General features: G+C 38.4%; 1 protein-coding gene across 3 annotated transcripts in view; it reads right to left on the bottom strand.

The window, feature by feature from the left end:
- GINS1 (GINS complex subunit 1) overlaps positions 1-26,329 on the bottom strand; it is a 57,296-nt gene that overhangs the window by 21,036 nt on the left and 9,931 nt on the right. The window lies entirely within an intron of this gene.

Raw genomic sequence — 26,329 nt, 5'->3', positions numbered from 1 at the left:
CTAAAAAACAAAGAAATAAATACTCATACAGACAGGTGAAACAAATATACCTAAGACACAGAGGTAAACACAGAAGGCTCTCAAGTTGAGGAGACAGAGAAGTATGGCATAAAAGAGGGAGCAGGTCAAAGTTACAGTGGGAGAACTGAGCTACAAGGAGTAGCCAACCTAACAGACGCAGATTGAAAACACTGGTGATAACAATGGCCACAGACTTCACAGACATGCTTGAGTACAGCAAACACATAAGGGAAGAAGTGAATGCTATGCTAAGTGAAACGAAGGAAAGTCCACAAGAAACAAGTAGAGAAGGAAAGGAAACTAGGGTTCAAATCAAAGATTTGGAACATAAAAAAGAAATAAACAGTAAACCAGTACAGAAGGAGGAAATAAGAACTGAAAAAACGAGGAGAGGCTAAGGAACAGAATCATAGGTATGGGGTACATTTGGAAGCTTATCAGCTAAGAGGGGGAAGGGGGAGGAAGGGGAAATGGTGCAGGGATTAAGAAGCATAATTGGTAGGAACAAAAAAGGATGATGTACAGGAAAAAGTGGGATAACTAATAGAAAAACAAAAAAACAAAAAATTTTAGTGGGGGAATAAAAGAAAATATAAAGAATGGAAATGCAATTTTAGTGAATATTAGAAGGACAAGGATTTTCCGTCACACTGTATATTTTTCTCACTACCAGATCCCTCCAGAATTTGGCATTCTGAAGAAGTAAGTAATGACATAAGGTTCTTTGTATAAAACTAATAAGACGAGTTGTTAATAAAGGTTTTGTTGACTACGACTTTGACTGGAATGTCATGCCTAAAGGAAACATGCTTGGGCTCTGGTTGTTACCCAAAAGCCCTGAGGAACTAGGACTGACTTTCAAAGGTAATAAAAGCCCACAAGAAAAAAGGCCTGGTACCTTGGTTGGTTTTGTAGTTCATGGCAATCTCTCCAGTAAAGGAACTAAGTTTGCTTTCCTGAAAGATGGCTAGAAGGGACCTTAAGGCACAATGGAAAACCAGAAGGACTTGGAAAAGACAGGTGTGTACAGACAAGGCTGAATGGCAGGTATGTGATTCAGCTTCTGTGCCCTGAAGGGCAGATTGAAGGTCACCTTAAATATTCCTTGTGTAAGTTCCAGCAAAGCAGACTTAAAGATCATAAGTGATCATTTGCCGCTCTTGTTGTGTTTATGCAAACGAACAGGATAAATTAAAACTGGACTTGGATCCAAGATGGCGGAGGAGTAAGTGGAAGCTACACTAACCTCCTCCCAGGACCAGTCTGGATTTACAACTTAATTTTGGAGAAATCATCTGGAATAACCAACGGAACACTAGCTGGAAAGAAGTCTTATAACCACGGAGAGACAGAAAAGGCCGCTACATCACAACTTGACCGGTAGGGAGTGCGGAGACGCGAAAGGGCTGGCTGGGCTCACATGGGTGGCAGCTGAAGGGACTGAGAAACAGCTCAGCAGCCGGGGATTCCCCCTGAGAAGGGCAGGGTCTAAACCCCCAGCTGGGCTGCCCAGCCTACAGCAACAGAGTGGAAAGTAAAATAGTATCAGCTGTGAAAAGCGAAAAGCCACAGGGTTTCTTGCTAGCCGGAGAGAAACAGCAGGAGAAAAAGAGCTCTTAAGTGGATCACATACGAAAATATTTTGGCCCCCACTTACCCTGGGCTCAAGCAGAGGGAAGGCAGAGAGGACTGGAGACACTTGGGGAGAATTTGGCACGGTGGCTTTGAGGGGAGAACTAGAGGAGCAGCCGACTGGGTCCCAGTGCTGACTCATCCCCAGTACTGCGGGTAGACCATTCCCCTCCAAGTGGCGGCAGCCTGAGGGGAAGCAAAAGCCCTGCCTACAGGAATTAAGCTGCCACACCCACAGTCCTTAAGCCTGACAGCTAATCACAGATTGAATAGATTAACAATCAAAGAAGACAGACAACAGCAGTAGATCCCTGCAAGTCTCCAACAGGCTGCCTAGGGCCAGACTGGTACATGATCTGACGCCACCAGAGGCAGATCCAGGAAGTGCAGATCATTCCAAGAAGCACCAACAAAAATAGGAGTCAAAAAAATGGGGAGACAGAGAAACAACCTCCCATCGAAAGGAAAGGTAGAATCCCCAGAAAGAGTGCTAAATGAAATAGAGGGGAGCGAACTATCAGATATGGAATTCAAAACATGGATTATGGAGAAGCTGAATGAGCTCAGCGGAAACTACAAAGAATTCCAGAAAAACTACAAGGAACTCACAGAAAATTACGTGAGCATGAAAAAGGACATAGAAGCTATCAATAAGAGCCAGGAGGAAATGAAGAATACGATCTCTGAATTGAAGAACACAGTAGAAGGAAGTCAAAGCAGGCTAGAGGAAGCAGAAGATCGGATCAGCGAGCTGGAGGACAACCTACACAAAAACTCCCAAACAATGCAACAAATTGAAAAAAGACTGAACAAGACTGAAGAGGTTCTAAGACAGCTGCAGGAAAACATGAAACGTAATAAAATCCGTATCATAGGAATTCCAGAGGAGAGGAAGAAGAGCAAGGGATAGAAAACCTCTTTGAAAAACTAATGACAGAAAACTTTCCTAACATGACGAGAGAAAGAGTCACGCAAGTCCAGGAAGCACAGAGGGTCCCAATGAAGATGAACCCCAACAGGCCCACCTCAAGACACATCATAATTAAAATGGCAACATTCAAAGACAAAGAGAGGATCCTAAAAGCAGCAAGAGAAAAACAACTAATAACATACAAGGGTACTCCAATAAGGCTATCATCAGATTTCTCAGCAGAAACACTACAAGCCAGAAGGGAATGGCAAAAAATATTCCAAGCAATGAAAAACAAAGGCCTACAACCTAGAATACTATACCCAGCAAAGCTCTCATTCAAAATGGAGGGTGAAATAAGGAGCTTCCAAGACAAAAGAAGGCTAAAAGAATACATCTCCACCAAACCAGCAATGCAAGAGATGCTAAAGGGTCTGCTCTAAGAAGATAAAGAAACAGAGAGAGACAGAGAAGAACACGAGTACAAAGGGGAAAAATGACAATGAATAAGTACTTATCGGTAATAACCTTAAATGTAAATGGATTAAACGCTCCAATTAAAAGACATAGGGTAGCTGAATGGATTAGAAAGAATGACCCACATATATGCTGTCTACAAGAGACCCACCTTAGAACAAAAGATGTACATAGACTGAAAGTAAAGGGATGGAAAAAAGAATTTCAAGCAAATGGGCAAAAAAAAAAAAGCCGGGGTAGCAATACTTATATCAGACAAAACAGATTTCACAGCAAAGTCCATAAAAAGAGACAAAGAAGGGCATTTCATAATACTTAAGGGAAAAATCCATCAAGAAGATATAACCCTTATAAATATATATGCACCCAACTTAGGAGCACCCAAATATATAAGGAAACTTTTGAAAGACTCCAAGAAAGATATAGACAACAACACACTCATAGTAGGGGACTTTAACACCCCATTGTCAACAATGGACAGATCTTCGAAGCAAAGAAACACCAAAGATATTGAGGCACTGAACAACACTCTAGATCAAATGGACTTAGTCGATATATATAGAAGTTTTCATCCCAAAGAAGCAAAATATACATACTTCTCAAGTGCACATGGAACATTTTCAAAGATAGACCACATGGTAGGACACAAAACAAGCCTTAACAAATTCAAGAAAATTGAAATTATATCAAGCATCTTCTCAGATCACAATGGCTTAAAATTGGAAATCAACCTCAAGGAAAAAACTCAAAAACATTCAAACTCATGGAGAATGAATAACATGCTATTAAATAATGAATGGGTTAACAATGACATCAAGGAAGAAATCAAAAAGTTTCTGGAAACTAATGATAATGAACACACAACAACCCAAAACCTATGGGATACAGCGAAAGCAGTCCTAAGAGGAAAGTTCATAGCCATACAGGCCTACCTAAAAAAGCTAGAGGAATATCTAATAAAAAATTTAACCCTACAGCTACAAGATCTAGAGGAAGAACAACAAGCAAAGCCCAGATCAAGTAGAAGGAAGGAAATCATCAAGATCAGAGCAGAATTAAATGACATAGAGTCTAAAGTAACAATTCAAAAGATCAACAAAAGTAGGAGCTGGTTCTTTGAAAAAATAAACAAAATTGACAAGCCTTTAACCAGGTTCATCAAGAAAAAAAGAGAGAGGACCCAAATAAATAAAATCAGAAACGAAACAGGAGAAATCACAACTGATACCACAGAAATACAAAGGATTATAAGAAATTATTATGAACAACTGTATGGCAAGAAATTTGACAACCTAGAGGAAATGGACAAATTCCTGGAAACCTATAGTCTTCCCAAATTCAATCAAGAAGAAGCAGAAAGTCTGAATAGACCAATAACAGCTAGTGAAATTGAAGCAGTAATCAAAAAACTCCCAGCACACAAAAGCCCTGGACCGGATGGCTTCACAAGTGAATTCTACAAAACATTTAGGAAAGAACTAACTCCTATCCTTCTCAGACTATTCCAAAAGATACAAGAAGAGGGAAGACTGCCAAACTCATTCTATGAAGCCAGTATAACCCTAATTCCAAAACCAGGTCAAGACACAACAAAGAAAGAAAACTACAGACCAATATCGCTGATGAACATAGATGCTAAAATCCTCAACAAAATATTGGCAAACCGGATCCAGCAACACATTAGAAACATCATACATCACGATCAAGTAGGATTCATCCCAGGGATGCAAGGATGGTTTAACATTCGCAAGTCAATAAACGTGATACACCACATAAACAAAATGAAAGACATAAACCACATGATAATATCAATAGATGCGGAAAAAGCATTTGATAAAGTACAACACCCATTTATGATAAAAACTCTCAGCAAAATGGGAATAGAGGGAGCATACCTCAACATAATAAAGGCCATATATGAGAAACCTGAAGCCAACATCATACTCAATGGGCAAAAACTGAGAGCATTCCCCCTGAGATCAGGAACAAGACAAGGATGTCCGCTCTCCCCACTCCTATTCAACATAGTCTTGGAAGTTCTAGCCACCGCAATCAGACAAGAAAGAGAAAAGGCATCCAAATTGGAAAAGAGGAAGTAAAACTGTCATTATTTGCAGATGACATGATAGTGTACATAGAAAACCCTATAGACTCCACAAAAAAACTACTCGACCTCATAAGTGAATTCGGCAAAATAGCAGGATACAAAGTCAATATTAAGAAATCAAAGGCATTTTTATACACCAACAATAAAAACTCAGAGATAGAAACTGAAAGAAAAATTCAATTTACCATAGCAACAAGAAAAATAAAATACCTAGGAATAAAATTAACCAAAGAGGTAAAAGACCTGTACTCAGAAAACTACATAACACTGAAGAAAGAAATTAAAGAACATACAAATAAATGGAAGCATATACCATGCTCTTGGATGGGAAGAATCAACATCATTAAAATGTCCATACTACCCAAAGCAATTTATAGATTCAATGCAATCCCTATTAAAATACCAGCAACATATTTCACAGACCTAGAACAAATACTTCAAAAATTTATATGGAACCAAAAAAGAGCCCGAATAGCCACAGCAATTTTGAGGAAGAAGAACACAGTAGGAGGAATCACAATACCTGATATCAAACTATACTACAAGGCCACGGTAATCAAAACAGTCTGGTACTGGCATAAAAACAGACATATAGATCAATGGAACAGAATAGAGAGCCCAGAAATAAACCCAGGTTCATATGGTCAACTAATATTTGACAAAGGGTGAAAGAACATCAAATGGAGTGAAAAGAGCCTCTTCAACAAATGGTGTTGGGAGAACTGGACAGGGACATGCAAAAAAATGAAACTAGACCATCAACTTACACCATACACCAGAATAAACTCAAAATGGATCAAAGACTTAAATGTAAGCCGTGATACCATAAAAGTCCTAGAGGAAAAAATAGGCAGGAAAATTTCAGATATCCCACATAGCAACATTTTCACTGATATATCTCCTAAGGCAAGGGAAATAAAGGAAAGAATAAACAAATGGGACTACATCAAACTAAAAAGTTTCTGCTCAGCTAAAGAAAACATCAGCAAGATGCAAAGGAAACCAACCATATGGGAAAATATATTCGCCAATGACATCTCAGACAAGGGATTGATCTCCAAAATATATAAAGAACTCATACGACTCAACACCAAGAAGACAGACAACCCAATTAAAAAATGGGCAAAGGACCTGAACAAACACTTCTCCAAAGAAGACATACAGAGGGTCCATAGACATATGAAAATATGCTCAACATCACTAGTCATCAGAGAGATGCAAATAAAAACCACAATGAGATACCACCTCACACCAGTCAGAATGGCCATCATCAACAAATCAACAAACAACTTGTGCTGGAGAGGATGCGGAGAAACGGGAACCCTGGTGCATTGCTGGTGGGAATGCAGACTGGTGCAGCCACTATGGAAAACAGTTTGGAATTTCCTCAAAAAACTAAAAATGGAACTGCCTTTTGAACCAGCAATTCCATTACTGGGATTATATCCGAAAAATCCTGAAACACCAATTCAAAAGAACCTATGCACTCCAATGTTCATAGCAGCACTATTTACAATAGCCAAGTGCTGGAAACAACCTAAATGCCCATCTGTAGATGAGTGGATCAAAAAACTGTGGTACATTTACACAATGGAGTTCTATGTAGCAGAAAGAAAGAAGGAACTTCTACCATTTGCAACAACATGGATGGAACTAGAGAGAATTATGCTTAGCGAAATAAGCCAGGCAACGAAAGAAAAATACGTTATGCTGTCACCTATTACAGGAAACTAATGAACAACACAAACAAATGAGCAAAATTGAACCAGAGGTATGTAAACAAGGAGTAGACTAACAGTAACAAGGGGTGAGGGGGGAGGGAGAAAAGGGGGTAAGAAGAGGAAGTGTAAAATCAAAGAACATGTATAAATGACCCACAGACATGGGCAACTGAGTGGGGACTGAATGTGGGGGAAGGGAGGGGCAGGATACAGGGAAGCAAGAGGGGAAAAAAAAAAAAGTGAGACAACTGTAATGGAAAAACAAACAAAAAAATTTTTTTAGTGGGGGAAAATGAAAATATGAAGAATGGAAATGCCAGTTCAGTGAATATTAGGACAAAGATTTTCCTTCACGTTGTATATTTTTCTCCCTATTTGATCTCTCCAGAGTTTGGCATTCTAAACAAGTAAGTAATGACTTAAGTTTCTTTGCATAGACCTAATAAGACCAGTTGTTAATAGAGGTTCCTTTTTCTGACCAAGCCTTTGACTGGAATGTCAAGCCTAAAGGAGACATGCTTGGGCTCAGGTTGTTACCAAAAAGCCCTAAGGAACTGGGAATGACTTTCAAAGGTAATAAAAGCCCGCTAAATAAAAGGCCTGCTGCCATGGTTGGTTGTGCGGTCCACAGCAATCTCTCCAGGGAAGGAACGAAGGTTGTTTTCCTGAAAGATGGCTAGAAGGGACCTTAAGGCACAAAGGAAAACCAGAAAGACTTGGAAAGGACAGGTGTGTACAGGCAAGGCTGAATGCCAGATATGTGGCCCAGCTTCTGTGCCCTGAAGAGCAGACTGAGGGCCACCTTAAATATTCCTTGGGTAAGTTCCAGCAAAACAGAACTAAAGATCATAAGTGATCATTTGCTGCTCTTGTTATGTTTATGCAAATGAACAGGATAAATTAAAAATGGACTTAATGTAGTCCCTTTAAAGACAAGGAGAGTAATCTTAGGGAGAAAAATCATTATTCAAGGAAAATCACAATGATCAGTGGCAGACTGTAAAGTAGGGCAGCTAACCGTCTTAAAAGTTTCTTCTCATTTAAAAAATGGTTTCACTTGAAAATTAAACCATATCTGTGATATCACCAAAGAGATTCAAGTTGCAGGCAAGTAGAATGTCAAGTGCCTTGCAACTGGATGTCTTCCCAATAAGACAGTCTTACAGATTTAGAGACTTGTTTGTTGGTTATGTTACATAAATTAACATGTGTTTTCTGTTTTCAAAGGGCATAAGCCTATGACCGCATTACCTGAGTGATTGTCTGTACGCATAAGCCTCACTTAATCCTCTCTGCAGCGCTGCCTCCTGAGACTCAACGGTTTGGCTGAACTAAATGGCTGGGTTGGTGAAGAATGGGGTGATCTGTGGGCTTCACTTTAAAACTGAATTCTCTTTTCTATCCTAATGGCTTGGACAGAAAGGGCCCAGAGGTCTGAGAGGGGGGAAACATAAACTATTTCCCTCAGCCCAAACTAAATATAATGGGCAAAAGGGTTTTGGACAGGCGAGATGTGCCTAGCACACCTTCCTCCAAAGAAGCCCCCTTTTTTTTTTCTCCTAATGTGGAACATTGAAAAATTAATCCCTGCCTTTTGTCACCTAGTAGTTATGGATTGAATGATGCTTTTTAACCCTTTTTGCCAAATCTGTTGCCCCCAGAACACAACAAGGATGCCAGCCTGCTAAACCAAGCACGCCATTGTCCGGAGACAGCCAACTGACCTGGAGTCTGCACGATCCTTCCCCATGTGGGAAGGCCACCCTCCCCTCCACACCCCCACTATTAATAGGGATTTCTGGACCCAAGGGTAGGTAGGACGACGACGATGTCCAGCTTGAAGCAGCTAGAGGAGCTTGAGACCTTCGCCCATTGTCCCTTACAAGATTACAAAGAGTCTTAATATCTGAGAGGGAGGGATAGTTATTTTTTACGAACCATGGGTATGGACTTGGGGGGGGGATGCTGGGGGAGGGAGATACTGGGTGGAGGGGAGTAAAGGGGAAAAAATTGGAACTACTGTAACAACATAATCAATAAAATATACTTAAAAAAAAAAAACTGGACTTAATGCGGTCCCTTTAATAACAAGTAGGGTAATCTTAAGGAGAAGAATTGGGATTCAAGGAAAATCACAATGCACAGTGGTAGACGATAAAGTAGTGCAGCTAACTGTCTTTAAAGTTTCTTTTCATTTCAAGTTTGTTTTCATTTGAAAGTTAAACTAGGTCTGTGGCATCATCAAAGAAGCTTGATTTAAAGGTAAGAAGAATGTCAAATGCCTTGCAACTGGGTGTCTTTCCAATAAGACAGTTTTACAGATTTAGAGACTGGTTTGTCGCATAAATTAACATGTGTTTTCTGTTTTCAAAGGCATAAGCCTATGATCTCATTACCTGAGTGAATGACTGTACGTATAGGCCGCACTTAATCCTGTCTGCATTGCTTCCTCCTGAGACTCAAGGGTTTGGCTGGGTTGGTGAAGAATCGGGTGGGCTGTGAGCTTCACTTTAAAGCTGGTTTCTCTTTTTTTATCCTAATGGCTTGGACAGAAAGGGCCCAGAGGTCTGAGAGGAGGGGAAACCTAAAATATTCCCCTCAGCCCAAACTTAGTGGACAAAAAGGGTTTTGGACAGGTGTGACGTGCCTGGCACACCTTCCTCCAAAGAAGCCCTTTTTTTCTCTAATGAGGGACATTGAAAAATTAATACCTGTCTTTTGTCATCTAGTGGTTATGGATTGAATGATGCCTTTTAACCCTGTTGCCAAATCTGTTGCCCCCAGAATACAACAAGGATGCCAGACTGTTAAACAAAGCACGCCGTTGTCCGGGGACAGCCAACTGACCTGAAGTCTGCAAGATCCTTCCCCGTGTGGGAAGGCCACCCTTCCCTCCACACCCCGACTATTATTAGGGATTTCTGGACCCAAAGGTAGGTAGGATGACGACCATGCCCAGCTTGAAGCAGCTAGAGGAGCACAAGACCTTCACCCATTGTCCTTTATAGGATTTATGAAGGGTCTTAAGTCTGAGACAGTGAGATATTTTTTATTGTTATAAAAAATTAGTTAATTAATTATTTTTAAAAAGAAGAAGAATATAGGAAAGGGAGAAGCCAGAGAACTTGTATGCACGACCCATGGGCATGGACTGGGGGCAAGGGGGCTGCTGAGCAGAGGGGAGCAAAGGGGAAAAATTGGAACTATTGTAACAATATAATCAATAAAATATACTTAAAAAAAATAGTACAGGAAAGGGTGAAGCCAAGAACTTACATGTACAATTCACAAACATGAACTAAGGGGGATGAAATTGCTGGAGGGAAAGGGGGTACTGGGCACAGGGCAGCAAAAGGAAAAGACATTGGGACAACTGTAATAGCATAATCAATAAAATATACTTAAAAAAAGAAACTACATCCATTGATACAAGAGCCAGCAAATGGGTTCCACATCTGAGACTTCATCAACCTGTTTAAAATTGTTTGCCCCACCTTGGAGATCCTCAGAGACTCCACCCTACCCAACTTACAAACCAAGGGAAGCTGCTTTTCCATATGAATGCCTGGTTTTGGCTCATGCTTCACAACTTCCTAAATCCTATCAAACAAGCAACAGCTGGCCTCAGTGAGCTCTAGGCTCATCAGCACTACCAGCAGACAGCCAAGATTCATAGCTTGGCTTTGCCTGAAATTTCCAAACCCAGAACAAGTACAGCCTTCTCAGTTTCCTTTTATAGCTCAGGCAGGGTGCCCTGGGAAAAAAACCACATGTTGGGGCTGACCTTGGCCTGCACCACCCAGGAAACCCCAGGGCCAGAGCACCCAGTGGAAAGCTAAAGACCATGTCAGAGCACTACCACCGTGCCCCTGAATAGCTGACCACACATGGATGGAAGTGGTTGGTAGTAAGTGATCACAGCCTGTCCTTACAGCGGACTGGCCTGGGTAAATCCCTACCATTAACACGTTGTGTACTGGGGAATTTAAATGCCTTTTAGAAATGACGAGAATTCTTGCCACCCGTACGCAATGTGTTAATCTGCCAACAGCAACCAAGGCTCAACTACTCAGCCCCCACAAAGGGCACACCTCAAATACTCACCATAAGTGATAGGGGAGGCTGTGCCACTAGACCTTACATGACACCTAACACATGAGGCTATATTGTGAAGACACAGAGTCAAGCAGCCCTACCAATACACAGAAACAAACACAGGAAGGCTACCAATTGAGGAGGCAAAGAATATAGCCCAAATTAAAAAAAAAAAAAAAGGCAGAACACACCCCAGCAAAAGAACTAAATGAAACAGATATAGCCAACCTATCAGGTGCCGAGTTCTAAACTCGAGTGATCAGGATACTCAGAGAAATCACTCAGTATGGCCACAAAATAAAGGAAGAAGTGAATGAAGGATATACAAAGTGAAATAAAGACAAATATACAAGGAAACAACAGTGAAGGGAAGAAAGCCGGATTTCAAAACAATTTGGAACAAAAGGAAGAAATAAATATTCACCAAGCACAGAAAGAAGAAAGAAGAATTGAACAAAACAAAGACAGGACTGAGAACCTCTGGAACAACTTTAAATATGCCAAATTCTGAATCATAGAGGTGCCAGAAGTACAGAAGGTGAGCAAGAAATTATATGAGAGAATAATGAAAGAAAACTTCTCTAATTTGGCAAAGGAAATAGACATACAAGTCCAGCAGGAACACACAGTCCCAAACAAGTTGGATCCAAAGAGGACTGAACCAAGGCACATCATAATTAAACAGCCAAAGATTATAGATAAAATCTTAAAAGAAGCAAGAGAAAAGCAGAGAGTTACCTACAAGGGAGTTCCCATAAGACTATCAACTGATTTCTCAAAAGAAACTTTGCAGGCAAGAACGGACTGGCAAGAGATATTCAACGTGATGAGAAGTAGGGACCTCGAACCACAATTACTCAATCCAGGAAAGCTATCATTTAGAACGGAAAGGCAGACAAAGTGCTTCCCAAACAAGGTAAAGCTAAAGGAGTTCATTATCACCAAGCCATTATTGTATGAAATGTTAAAGGGACTTATTTAAGAAAAAGACCAAAACTATGAGCATTAAAATGACAACAAAAACACAAATATTAACAACTGACTCTAAATAATAAAAACAAAAACAAAAACAACTAAAATAGCCAAAATAGGAACAGAATCATTGATACAGGGATCATCTGGATGGTTATCAGCTGGAAGGGATGCGGGGAGAGGGGGAAAATGGTGCAGGGATTAAGAATCATAATTGGAGGAACAAAATAGACAGGTAGATGTTGAGAATACTATAGGAAAGGGTGAAGTTAAGGCACCTACAAGCACTACCCATGGACATGAACTAAGGGGAGGTATTGCTGGAAGGAATAGGGGTACTAGGCGGGGGGGTGGGGGGGAGGGAAAATAATTGGGACAACTGTAACAGCATAATAAATACAATATATTAAAAAAAAAAAAGAAGAAACCAAGACCCACATATGTGCTGTCTACAAGAGACCTACCTCTGAACAAAAGATTTAACAAGCTGAAAATAAAGGGATGGAAAAAATATTCCATGCAAATGAATATGGAGAAAAAAGCTGGGGAAGCAATACTTCTAACAAAATACAGTTCAAAACAAAGGCCATATTAAGAGACAAAGAATGCTACATAATACTTAAGGATTCAGTCCAACAGGATAATATAATGTCTATAAACATATGCAACCAATATAGGAGAACCTGAATAAAGAGAGAAAATCTTGGAGGACTTTAAAAAAGAGATCAGCAGTAATTCAGTCATAGTATGGGATTTTAACACCCCACTGTAAACAATGGACAGATCTTCCAGACAAAACATCAATAAGGATATAGCAGCATTAACAACACACTACATCAAATGGATTTAATTGATATATACAGAATATTTCACCCCCAAAAAGTAACATAAACATTCTTTTAATTTGCACATGGATCATTTTCAAAGATAGACCACATGGTAGGACAAAAAACAAACTTTAGCAAATTCCAGAAAACTAAAATCAAGCATTTTCTCAAATCACAATGGACTAACACTAGAAATCAATCTCAAGGGAAAAAAAATGCAAATACACAGAGGCTAAATAACATGGTATTAAATAATGAATGGGTTAACAATGACATCACGGAAAAAATCATAAGTACTTGGAAACAAAAGTAAATGAACACACAACAACCCAAAACCTATGGGAAACAGTGAAAGCAGACCTGAGAGGGAAGTTCATAGCTTTACCTAGAGAAGACAGAAAACTTTCAACAACCTAACCGTACAAATAAAAGAACTAGAAAAACAACAACAAAGCCCAGAGAGTAGAAAGAAGGAAATAATCAAGATCAGACCAGAAATAAATGACAGAGACTAAAAAACAAAAATTCAAAAGATCAATGAATCCATCAGCTTATTCTTTGAAAAGATAAACAAAATTGACAAACCTTTAACTAAACTCATCAAGAAAAAGAAGAGAACCCAAATTTAAAAATCAGAAAGGAAAGCGGAGAAGTGACAACTGATATTACGGAAATATAAAGGATTGTAAGAAATTACTGTGAACAACTATATTCCAAGAAATCTGACAACCTGGGAAAATGGATAAATTTCTAGAAATAAACAATCTTCCAAAACTGAATCAGGAAGAAGCAGAAAACCTGAACTGACTGATAACTAGTGAATTTGAAGCAGTAATCAAAAAACTCCCAGCAAACAAAAGCCCTGGACCAGATGCTTCACAGGCAAATTTTACCAATTACTCAAAGAAGAAATAAAACCTATCCTTCTGAAACTATTCAAGAAGAGGGAAGACTTTCATACTCTTCTGAAAACACCAGAATTATCCTAATTCCAAAACCAGGTAAAGACACAAGAAAGAAAGAAAACTATAGCTTAACGTCTCTGATGACCACAGATACTAAAATCCTCAAAGAAATATTAGCAAAATGAATCCATCAATACATCAAAAAGATCATACTCCACGAAGAAGTGAGTTTTATTCCAGGAATGCAAGAATGGTACAATATCTGAAAATTAATAAATGTAATACATCAGTGATCCCAAACCTTTATGGCACAAGGGACCAGTTTCATGGGAGACAATATTTCCATGAACATGGGGGTGGAGGGCAGGGATAGAGGGGTGGGTGGGAGGGTGTGTTACAGCTACGTAGGCGAGAGTGAACACTCAGAAGTGGTGTATAAAGTTAAGCAAAGGATTTTTAATAATGGCCAGGAGTTGGGCAGACCCTGAGCTGGTCTTTAACATGCTCCAACCTACAATGGAGTCTAAACTCTGGGTTTTTATACCGGTGCAGTCTCTTTGTTTCTTCTTTGGCGGGAAACAGCCTTAGGAAGAAGGGGCTGGGCAGGACTGCAGGAATGTCCTGGCAGTAACAGAAACAGAAATTCGCAAGGCTATAAGGTTATTTCCGGCAGCAGCATAGCTCTTCAGCCAGGGACAAACTCCCTGCGAAGCAATTTATTTTCAAAGGGCTAGACATTCTGCAAAGCACAACCTTCACAAATGTTATAAACCAGACACAAGTAAATGGAAGGTGATAGAGGCTGAGGTCCTTTTAGCTTGTAAATCACTAATTGCTATAACACTCCTTCTTACATTCCTTTTTCCAAGGCCTTTCAGCAAGTCCTTGCTACTTCTTACAAAGAACATTTAAAGCCCATACATACTTACATATTGAAACTTTTTACAGGGAATATTTGGTGCCCCTACAGGTGGACAGGTGGCAGAGCTCAGGAGGCAAAGTGAGTGAAGCTTCCCTCGCTTGCCAGCTGCTCACTTCCTGCTGTGCAGCTCAGTTCCTAACAGGCCACTGATGGAACCACTCACTGGCATGGGGGTTGGCAATCTCTGGAATACATTGCATAAACAAAATGAAAAAAAAAAAAAAAACCGAACAAAAAAAAAACAATCCCGTGATCATATCAATAGATGTGGAAAAAGTATTTGATAAAATCCAGCACCCATTCGATAAAAAACCTCAGCAAAGTGGGAAGAGAGGGAGTATACATCAACACAATAAAGGTCATATATGAAAAACCTACTGCCAACGTCATGCCACTGTGCAAAAACTAAAAGCAGTTCCCTTAAGATCAGTAACAAAACAGGTGTGTCTGCTTTCACCACTCTTATTCAACATAGTACTGGAAGTCCTAGCCACAGTGATCAGACAAGAAGAAGAAATAAAGGCATCCAAATTGGAAAAGAGGAGGTAAAACTTATTATTCACAAGTGATGTTATACTATACAGGAAAAGCCCTATAGACCCACCAAAAAACCACTCGACCCAATAAATGAATTCAATGAAGTAGTGGGATACAAAGTCAATATTCAGAAATTGATGGCATTTTTATACACCAATCATGAATTATCAAAAAGAGAAACCAAAAAAACAATTCCATTTACTACTGCAAAAAAATAATAATAATAATAAAGTACCTAGGAATAAATTTAACCAAGAAGGTAGAAGACCTGTATGAAGAAAACTACAGGACACTGAAGAAACAAACTGAGAAAAAATATATAAGTGGAAGCATATACTATGCTCATGGATAGGAAGACTTTATATCATTAAACTGTCCATACTACTCAAAGCAATCTATAGATTCAATGCAATTCCTATTAAGATACCAATGGCATAGTTCACAGATCTACAACAAATATCCCAAAAATTTGTATGGAACCAAAAATGACCCTGGATAGCCTCAGCATTCTTCAGAAAGCCATATAAAGTTGGAAGGATCACAATACCTGATATCAAACTATACTACAAGGCCACTGTAATCAAAACAGTCTGGTACTGGCATAACAGACACATTGATCAATGGAACAGAACAGGGAGCCCAGAAATAAACCCATGTCTTTATGGTCAACTAATATTTGACAAAGGAGGCAAGAGCATATAATGGAGTAAAGGCAGTCTCTTCAATAAATGGTGTTGGGAGAACTGGACTGGTACATGACAAAAAATGAAACTAGATCACCAACTTACGCCACACACCAGAATAAATTCAAAATGGATAAAAGACTTAAATATAAGTTGTGATACCATAAAAATCCTAGAGGAAAGTACAGGGAGTAAAATTTTGTATATCTCATTTAGCAATATTTTTGCCAATACATCTCCTAGGGGAAAGGAAATATAGGAAAAAATAAACAAATAGGACTACATCAAATTAAGAAGTTTCTGCACAGCTAAAGAAACCATCATCATAATGAAAGGGGAACTGACTGTATGGAAGAACATATTTACCAAGTACACATTGGACAAGGATTTGACCTCCAAAATATATAAAGAACTTATATAACTCAACACCAGGAAGACAAATAATCCAATAAAGAAACAGGCAAAGGACTGAAATAGACACTACTCCAAGGAGGACATACAGATGATCCACAGACATATGAAAAAGTGTTCAGCATGACTAACCATCAGATAGATGCCACAATGAGATTATCACCTCACACTTGTCAGAATGGCTATTATAAATAAATCAACAAACAAGTGCTGGTGAGGATGTGGAGAAAATGGAACCCTAGTGCACTGTTGGTGGGAACGCTAACTGCTCCACCACTGTAAAAAACAGTATGGAATTTTCAAAAAAACTAAAAATGTAACTGCCTTTTGACCCAGCAATTCCACTGCTGGGAATATACCTTAAGAATTCCAAAACACCAATTCAGAAGAATTTATGTACCCCAATGTTCATAGCAGCTCTATTTATAATAGCCAAGATCTGGAAACAACCTAAGTGCCCAACAGTACTGAGTGGATAAAAAAACTGGTTCACTTACACAATGGATCACTACGCAGCATAAAGAAGGAATTCCTACCTTTTGTTGACAAGCATGGATGGAACTAGAGGCTATTATGTTAACTGGAATAGGCCAGTCAGTGGAAGACAAATACCACATGATATCACTTATAAGAGGAATCTAATGAACAGAATAAACTAATGAGTAAAATAGAACCCAAGGCATGGTATCACGGAACAGACCAACTCTAAGAGGGGATAGGGGAGGTGGGGACTGACTGAAAGGTGAAGGGATTGTTCAAAGAAGATGAATGAAGGACCCATGGACATGGACAACGGTAAGGGCAGTGATTATGGAAGCGGGGAGGCAGGCTGGGTGAAGGGGCCGCAAAGATGGAATTGGGACAACTGTAATAGCATAAAAATATTTTTTAGTAAAAGAAATAATATTGAAACCCTTCTGCAAAGGATTCACCATCCTAGATGCCATTAAAAACACTTGTGATCCGGATGCCCCCTCCAAAAAAAAAAAAAATTTGTGATTCCTAAGAGGTCAAATTATCAACATTAACAGGAGTTTGGAAAAAGATGAATTCAACCCTCATGGATGACTCTGAAGGGTTCAAGACTTCAGTGGAGGAAGTAACTGCAGATGTGGCATAAATAGTAAGAGAAGCAGGATTAGAAGTTAAGCTTGAAGATGTGACTGAATTCCTTCAATCTCATGATAAAACCTAAGGAATGAGGAGTTGTTTCTTATGGATGAACAAAAACAGTGGATTTTCTGAAATGGAATCTACCCTTGGTGAAGATGCTTTGAAGACTACTGAAATGACAACAAAGAATTTAGAGCCTTACACAAACTTAGCTGATAAAGCGTGGACACAATTTTAGAGGAATGATTTCAATTTTGAAGGAAGTTCTAGTATGGGTAAAATGCTCTCAAACAGTATTGCATGTTACATAGAAATTGTTCATGAAAGGAAGAGTCAATCTATGCAGCAAACTCTTTTATCTTATTTTAAGAAATTGCCACAGTCACCCCAACCATCAGCAATCTCCACTGATCAGTCAGAAGCCAGCAACATCAAAGAAAAACCCTCCATAGGCAAAAGATTATAACTCAGTAAAGGCTCAGAAGACAATTAGCATTTTTTAGCAATTAAGTATTTTTAAATTAAGGAATGTACATTGTCTGTTTAGACATAATGTCATTGCACAGTTAAAGAGACTATAGTATAGTGTAAACATAGCTTTCATATGCACTAGAAAACAAAAAAATTAAGAGTGATTTTCTTTATTGCAATATTTGCTTTATGTGGTGGTCTAGAACTAAACCAAAATATATCTGAGGTATACCTGTACAAATATCGATTGCCTGCTATGAACCAGGCACTGGTATAGGTACTTAAAATGAATAATTCAACAAAATGAACAAAATGTCTGTTCTCACAGAATTTACATCCCAGCATACCTAATCACATATCTAAGGAACATTCTACCAGAAACAGTACCATGAAAAATACACCATTTCAGAATTATGATCTCTTCAAACTCTGCACTGATTTTTCTGAAAACTATAAAACACTGTTGACAAAAACGCCCAAATGTCCATCATTTGCTTTGAAGATAGATACTGATGAATGGATCAGATACATATATCCATACAATGGACTATTATTCAGCCATAAATCTAATGAACCTTGAAAAGATGCTAAATAAACACAATAAGCCACATATGTATGATTTCACTTTTATGAAAAATCCATAATAGGCAAATTTATAAAAACAGAAAGTAGATTAGTGATTTCTAGGGGCTGGGAAGAGGAAAGAGAATGTGGGAGTTGAAATGATAATGGCTACAGGGCTTCTTTTGGGGTTGATAAAAATGTTTTGGAATAAGATGGTGGTAATGGATGTACAACTCTGTGAAATACTAAAAAAACACCAAATTACATACTTTAAAAAAGCAAACTTTATGGTAAGTGAATTGTATCTCAGCACACCTATTTCTTTAACTTACAGAGAAAAATTAAAGAAGACAAACATGGAAGGATATACCACATTCATGGATTGTATAATTTAGTATAATAATGTCACCTCATCTATAAATTCAATTCAAAATCTTATTTTTAAAAATGGAATTTGACAGATAAATTCTAAAATTTACATGGAAATGCAAATAGTCAAAATAGTTGAGAAATTCTTGAAAAGGAACAAAGTAGAAAAACTTGCTCAAGACATATTACAAATTTACAATAATTATAACAGTGTGGAATTGGTGCAAGAACAGAAGAGAAAGTCCCCCATCCCAAATCCACAGATATATCGACACTCAATTTATGACAAAAGTGGCATCACCCACAGAGCAGTAGGGAAAGGAGAATCTTTTCAATAAATGGTGCCAAGTCATCTCAATATCCACATTCAAATGCAACTTGACTCCTCACAAAAATCAATCTCAGTACTACAGATCTCTTTGTGAAAGGTAAAACAATATAGTTCTTAAAAGATTAATATAAATATATTTTTATAACTTACGAACACACACACACACCACTCAGGTTCAATTAGCAAAAATGACTCAGCACTTGGGGAAGCACTACTCTTACAATTACAGTTTTACTACAGAGAAAGGGATACCAATCAGAACCAGACAAAGGAAGAGACACATAGAGTGAGACCTGGTAGAATCCCAAACACAAAGCTTCTGGTGTCCTCTTCCTTTGCAGTCAAGACACAACACCCTGCTGGAACCTTGATGTATAACAATACACACAGTACTGTCAACCAGAGAAGCTCACACAAGCTCTGGAGTCCAGAACTTTCACTGGGGTGTCATTTCATATGCACAATTGATTGAGCTTGATGTGCAACTCCCCACTTCACTCTGGAAGTTGAACTGACATCAAGAGGCTCAAAACCCCAAACTTCAGGGAACAGTGGGAAACCCCAAATTTGTAGCCAGTTCGTCAGAAGAGAGGGTTGCCCTGGAAATCTCCAAACTTGTGGCTGATGTCTATAAATGATAGAATTAGGCATAGAGAGCGGTAAAGTCACTTGCTCAAGATTAGACAGTGGCAGAACCAAGATCTGAACCCAAATCTGCCTCACTCCAGTCCTGTGTGCTTAAAAAATTGGGCTAGCTTATGTACCTCAGTAACTGGACATATCAAATTTCATTACAAATATTCATATTCATACACACACACACACACACGCTCACATACAATACGAAGATGTACACATTTTATGGAAAATCCCCAATAATAATGCCAACTCTTTAATCCTACTAATGGATCACTAATAATAAACATAAAGGGACCTTTTGTTTTGTTAAGTAATAACAGAGTTTATAGCATTTAGCTCCCACCATTCTCATCAGTGTATAAATACTAAATACAGGCCAAAAATTCCTGAAAACAAATGTTAAAAACAAAAGGAGCCTTGGCCAGTGTGGCTCAGGTGGTTGGAGCGTCATCCTATAAACCGAAAGCTAGCAGATTGAATTCCCAGTTGGGGCATATGCCTGGGTTGTAGGTTCAGTACCTAATCGGGGTGCATACAAGAGGCAATCAATCAATGTTTCTCTCCCTCTCTCTCCCCACCACGTCCCCTCTCTCTGAGGTCAATAAGCATGTCTTTGGGTAAGGATTTAAAAAAAAAAGCAGTTAATTACCTACAAGAGAGTTCCCATAAAACTGCCAACTGATTTCTCAAGAGAAACAAAGAGATGAAAAGCAAGGACCTAAAACCAAGATTACAGAGTATAGTAAAGCTATCATTTAGACTCAAAGGACATATAAAGAGCTTCGCAGACAGGAAAAAAACTAAAGGAATTCATCACGACCAAACCAGTATTACATGAAATGTTAAAGGGTCTTTTTTAAGAGGAAGAAAAAAAAAGATTAAAATTATGAATAAAATCGCGAAGAATACAAATCAACAGATGAATCTAAAAACAAAATAAACAAACAATAGATACAGACTCATGAATACAGAGAAAATTTTGATGGTTGCCAGACAGGAAGAAGCTTAGTGGGATTGGTGAAAAAGGTGAAGAGATTATAAAGTACAATTCTTAGTTACAGAATAGTAATGGGGATGTAAAGTACAGTAAAGGGAATATAGTCAATGATATTCTAACAGCTTTGTATGGTGTCAGATGGGTACAAAATTTATAAGGAAGATAACATAGTAAGTTATATAATGTGTAACCACTGGTGTGTAGCCCTGAAACTAATACAATATTGTATTTCAACTGTAATTGAATGGTAAGAAATTATTTAAAATCAATATATTTTCTAAGATTCTTAGAGCTTGGACTAATATTAAAGTAATTTATGAATAAGTCTAATTATCCAAAATCTGGTTATTGGACACTAAGAGATTAAAAGTTTAAAGCTAGAAATTATAAAAGCAATACAAAATAAGTAATACATATTTGGTCATATAAAGTTCCAATTATGACAATAAATTTGATGTAGTACATTCATAGACATATAAATTAATGGCAGTTAATACAGCTGAAAGCTAAAACTTAAGATTTAAAATTTTAATTTCAAAATTCTAGTCAAGAGGGAGGCGTAAGTAGACACGCTTCACCTCTTCATGCAACCATAGAAAGAATTACAACCAGATTTCAAAAACAAATGACAACCAGAACCATCAGAAAATCAAGCTATATTAAAGTCCAACAATCAACAATTTAAAGAAGCTACTTTCATCCAGACAGGTAGGAGGGGCGGAATTGTGAAGAGAAGGCAGAGAGGCAGTGTGGCTTGGAGAAACAGAGGTACATGTAGTAGATAAAAATCAGAAGGGATGCCCTGGAAAAAAGTGATACCAGCCCCAGGCCAGACTACACAGTCCAGGGTCCAGCACCAGGAAGATAAACCCCCATTACCATTGGCTTCAAAAACCAGTGGAGTTGGGGTGGCAGAAGAAACTGCCAGATTTTTGCCACTTGAAGGCGTCACATGGTCTTAGAGCACATGCAAACCCCATGGCAGCATATGGAAGGCGCCAGTTGCACATGGGAAGTGGGTGAAGTGACTGGTAATGGGGCAAGTGCCTGGCAAATTGCCAGAAGCCCAACAGTGGCATTTTCCCCTCTCCAAAATACCCAACACAAGCAGAGCCACAAAGCAGTGAAGCGGGTGGCCCTGCCCTGGCAATTACAGGTAACCCTCATATAACACAGTCGTTAAGATTTATAACAAATGAGTGTTATGCGAATCTGTGTTATACGAAACAAAGAACTAGTACAAAAAGGGGGGTTAGGTTACAAAAATTTTTTTAAATACTATTATGTTTTTATAATTAAGAGAAATATCTTTATTAAAGCAATTTTCATCAAAACTATTATATATTAATATGAATTAAGTAATGTTTTCTTCGTCATCACTACTAAGCTGCATTTTCTTTTTAACAAGATACCCTCATCCTCTGAACTTTCTTCATTATCTTGTTTTCTATGCTCTACTTTTAGCAAAAAATGTTATTTTAGATTGCTTGCTTTTAGCTGAGAGATCTTAATAAATTTCATTATACGGTGCTAAGCACTTTTGAAGTTCTCTCTTAAACTAAGTACTCTTTTCAGTGCAAGGATCTTCATTTAAGAAATATGATTGTTCGGCTAAATATAGCCCTTTCTTTATGCTTTTTAGAGTAAACTGATATGATGTACGTGCTCAAATGAAAAATTTTAAATGAGTTATCTTTTGCTCTTAAAAGCTTTTATCACATTCAGTATTGTATGGGAACTTCGCTAATTTCGTGTTATACGGGAGTTTTCCCACTTCTCTAACCATGTCAGAGCAAAACCGTGTTATAGAAATATCGTTGTTATATTTGGGGTTGGGGAACCCTAATACTCTAACCAAGTTAGAGTGAAACGGTGTTATAGAATTACCATGTTATACGGGGGATACCTGTACCTAAGTATCTGCCCCATAGAATTTACAGGTGCCTTTGTTACATAGGCCAGCTATTAAGACAGAGAGTAAAAGCAGCTCTACCTAATACAGAGAAACAACACAGGGAGGCTGCTAAATTAAGGAGGTAAAGAAATATGGCCCAAATGGAAGAACAGAACAAACCCCAAGAAAAAGAACAAAACGAAATGAAGACAGCCAACCTATCAGGAGCAAAGTTCAAAATACTGAAAAGAAAAAGATACACGGAACCAACAGGAAAGGGAAGGAAGCCAGAATTCAAATCAACAATTTGGAACAAAAGGAAGAAATAAACATTCAACTAGAACAGAAAAAAGAAACAATAATACAAAAAAAAAAAAAAAAAAACACTGGAGGGGCTTAGGAACCTCTGGGACAACATTAAACATACCAACATCTGAATAACAGGGGTGACAGAAGAAGAGAAAGAGCAAGAAACTGAAAAATTATTTGAAAAAAATAATGAAAGAAAACTTCCCTGATTTGGTGAAGGAAATAGACATATATGTCCAGGAAGCACAGAGTCCCAAACACGTTGGACCCAAAGAGGAACACACCAAGACACATCATAATTAAAATGCCAAAGGTTAAAGATAAAGGGAGACTCTTAAAAGCAGCAAGAGAAAAGTAGAGACTTACCTACATGAGTACCCATTGAATTATCAGCTGATTCTAAAGAAACTGTAGGCAAGAAAAGGCTAGTGAGAAGTATTCAAAGTGATGAAAAGCAAGGACCTAAAACTCCTAGATTACTCTATCCAGCAAAGCTATCATTTAGAATGGAAGGGCAGATAAAGTGCTTCCCAGACAAGATACAGCTAAAGAATTTATCCTTACTAAGCCATTATTACATGAAATGTTAAAGGGACTTATTTAAGAAAAAGAAGATCAAAGCTATGAACATTAAAATGACAACCCATAACTATCAACAACTGAATCCAAAAAAAAAAAAAAAAAAAAAAAAATAAGCAAACAACCAGAAAGAAACAAATCATAGATACAGGGTTCACTTGGAGGATTATCAACTCCGAGGTGGAAGGGGGAGAAATGGGAAAATGGTGCAGGAATTAAGAAGCATAACTGATAGTAACAAAACAGACAGGGGGATGTTAAGAATAATATAGGAAAGGGAGAAGCCCAAGAACTTACGCATAGGACCCAGGGAAATGAACTAAGTGGGGAATATTGTTGGAGGGAATGGAGGTACTGGATAGAGGGTTCAAAGGGGGAAAAACTGGGAGACTGTAACCGCATAATCAATAAAATATACTTGAAAAAAGATAAAGACTTCCAGTCAAGATGGAGGCCTAGACAGAAACGCTGCAATATCCCTCCACAACTAAGATGGAATACTAACACCTCAAAATTAGAGACAACCAGAAGTTCCAGAAAATCGAGCTACATGAAAGTCCAACAAAAAAAAGATATAAAGAAGAAATACTCATCCAGACAGGAAGGAGGGGTTAAGAGGACATGGTGTGGCAGCAGCGGCAGACCAGCAGGAAGCACCGACACACCTTTTAAAAAGTCGGAGGCACACCTAGGGAGCGTTGCCAGACCCAGACCAGACTGTGCAACTCACGTTCCCAGCACCAGGGAAAACAAAGCCTCATCACTTCCGACTGTGAAAACCAGTGGGGGTTGGAGCGGAGGAAGAAACTGCCGGTTTCTCAGCAGAGTCCGCTTGTTTAAAGGACACCCACAGTCCTAGAATGTCCGCAGATGCACCCACCCTGGAAATGATGGCCAGGGCAACAGGTTGAGAGGCGCTGGTCCTATACGAATTGGGAGAAGTGCCTGGAAAAGGGGCAAGTGCTGAGCAAGCAGCATTGTTCCGTCTCAGAACCCTTGCCCACATACAGTGCCATAACGTAGTGAAACCAGATGCCCTTACTGACAAATACCTAAGGCTCCGCCCCTTCCAATGTAACAGGTGTGAGAGCTCTACCTAAGACACAGAGGCAAACAAACACAGGAGCCTATCAAGATGAGGAGACAGAGAAGTATGGCCCAAAAGAGGGAACTGATAAAGGTTCCAGTGGGAGACCTAAGCGATGAGGAGATAGTCAACCTAACAAACGAGAGAGCCAATCTAACAAATGCAGAGTTCAAAACACTGGTGATAAAAATGCCCACAGGCTTGACAGATATGCTTAAGTATGGCAAATGCGTAAGGGAAGAAGTGAAGGCTATGCTAAATGAAACAAAAGGAAAATCCACACAAAGCTAATGGTGGAGGGAAGGAAACCAGGATTCAAATCAATAATTTGGAACATAAGGAAGAAATAAACAGTCAACCAGTACAGCATGAGGAAACAAGAATTTTTTAAAAATGAGGAGAGGCTTCGGAACCTCTGGGACAACTTTAAACATGACAACATTCAAATCATAGAAGTGCCAGGAAAAGAGGAAGGGTAAGAAATTGAAAGCTTATGTGAAAAAATATTGAAGGAAAACTTCCCAGATTTGGTGAAGGAAATACTGTAGACATAAAAGTCCAGGAAGCACAGAGTCCCAAACAAGCTAGACCCAAAGAGGACCACACCAAGACACATCATAATTAAAATGCCAAAGGTTCTAGATAAACAGAGAATCTTAAAAGCAGCGAGAGAAAAGCAGGTAGTTACCTACAAAAGGGTGTCCATAAGACTATCAGCTGACTTCTCAAAAGAAACTTTGCAGGCAAAAAGAGACTGGCAAGAAGTATTCAATGTGATGAAAAGCAAGGACCTACAACCAAGATTACTCTATTCAACAAAGCTATCATTTACAGTGGAAGGGCAGATAAAGTGCCTCCCAGACAAGGGAAAGCTAAAGGAGTTCATCATCACCAAGCCATTAATATAAGAGATATCAAAGGGACTCATTTAAGAAAAACAAGATCAAAGCTATGAACATTAAAACGACAACAAACTCACAATTATCAACAACTAAATCTAAAAAATAAAAACAAAATCCTATTAAGCAAACAGAATAAGAACAGAATCATAGGTATGGGAATCATTTGGAGGATTATCAGCTAGGTGGGGGAAGGGGGAGAAATGGGGAAATGTTGCAGGGATTGAGAAGCATAATTGGTAGGTAACAAAACAGACAGGGAGCAGTTAAGAACAGTATAGGAAAGGGTGAAGCCAAAGAACTTATATGTACAATCCATGGACATGAACTAAGGGGTGGTGGGATTGCTGGAGGGAAGAGGGGTGCTGGTGGAGGGAGCAAAGGGGAAAAAAATGGGACTACTGTAACAATATAATCAATAAAAAAATAACAAAATAAATGAAGATTAATAGATTTGCAAGAAAAAAAGAAAAAAGATAAAAAAATAAAATTTCCATCTCGTTTATATGTATTTGTGTATATTTAAACTTCATATATAAAGTTATATTAGAATTGTGAAAGATCCTTATGAATAATATAAAGAAGAAAACTTAACAATTCAAGGGAAAATGGTTTCTGAATATTAGTCTGCTGTTTTAAAAGTAAAGAAAAACATCCTATCTTCTTATTTGGCGGCCTTTCCGGAGAATTTTCTTATAGAGAGGGTCCCAAATCTTTGTGGTTTAGTGCTAATTTTTTTGATTCACTTTTTGATTAAAATTTCTATTAATTGTTATTGCTATGATTAATTAAAATGTAATTTTTGATTATCTGTATAACTAAGACTTCAATTAATTTGTCTATATACTAAAATGTTT

Source organism: Furipterus horrens, unplaced genomic scaffold, assembly GCF_987537825.1.
Source record: "Furipterus horrens unplaced genomic scaffold, mFurHor1.1.pri manual_scaffold_8, whole genome shotgun sequence".
Taxonomy (NCBI): Eukaryota; Metazoa; Chordata; class Mammalia; order Chiroptera; family Furipteridae; genus Furipterus; species Furipterus horrens.
The sequence above is the reverse complement of the archived record's forward strand: the minus strand, read 5'-3'. Positions and strand labels throughout refer to the sequence as shown.